Source organism: Nelumbo lutea, chromosome 4, assembly GCF_056320005.1.
Source record: "Nelumbo lutea isolate HS-2025 chromosome 4, American lotus-T2T, whole genome shotgun sequence".
Classification (NCBI taxonomy): domain Eukaryota; kingdom Viridiplantae; phylum Streptophyta; class Magnoliopsida; order Proteales; family Nelumbonaceae; genus Nelumbo; species Nelumbo lutea.
The window spans coordinates 76181769-76182669 of NC_142687.1; the positions used below are offsets into that span (position 1 = coordinate 76181769).

The 901-nt window shown below is 45.9% G+C and overlaps 1 non-coding gene across 1 annotated transcript; it reads right to left on the reverse strand.

Moving 5' to 3' along the window:
- Positions 1–563: 563 nt before the first annotated feature.
- Positions 564–670, reverse strand: LOC148861153 (small nucleolar RNA R71). Its single transcript, XR_016095292.1, has one exon. It is a non-coding gene; the product is annotated as a small nucleolar RNA R71 (small nucleolar RNA).
- Positions 671–901: the final 231 nt, after the last annotated feature.

Here is a 901-nt window from a genome sequence, read left to right on the forward strand (position 1 = left end):
AGTGCTTGAGTGTTGGATGCCAAATGCTAAGAATCAAATGAATTTCAATATGAGGGGGATCTCTATTTGCTGTCAATCATTAAGTGCGCCACTAGGGTTCTGCCACGTGTCTCATGAGGATTCTCCCGAGTGTTGGATTTCCTTCCTCTCAAGATTCTTCATTACTCACGTGTGCTACTACCTCTTGCATGGTTTAACTTAACTGACATGGTGCTAATGACCTCACCGCTTGACGGGTGGGTTCTTGTTGACTCCACGTGGTGTTTCACTACATCTTTTGCTGTTGTAGGTTCCACGTGTCTCCGGGCATGCGTGGACCTCACCATGGGCTCGACCCGAGTTTCTCTCAATCTGGTTCACAAGTGGTCTTGTAAGTCATGGGTTTATCGCACGCTTTGGCTGGCATGGGTTCATCGCACGTTCGAGTGGACTTAGGCCCCTTGGATGGGCTTGGTCATTATAAGGCCAAGCATTGGTTAGGGACTATAGGGAGACCCATTAGGACTTGGGTAGAAATGTAACAAGAATTCCTTAGGAAGTTCTATCCTATAGGCAGAACCAATACCATGAGGAGAGCTATCACGGGATTCACCCAAACACTGGGTGAACAAATTCATGAGGCTTGGGAGAGGATAAAAGAGTTAATGAGAAAATGCCCACACCATGGCCTGCCCTAGTGGCAAATTGTCCAGCCCTTCTATGAAGGCTTGACAGATCAATACAAGCAGATGGTAGATGCATCGTGTGGGGGTGCATTTATGAGCAAGAGTGAGAATGATGTTTTTAATCTTTTCAAAACCCTGAGTGAGAATTCTATCAATAATGTGTCTTTGTATTCCTATGAAAGGTCGGTGGTCTTGTCATAGAGCTCAATGTAGAGTGTTGGGGACTTGATCTCCAC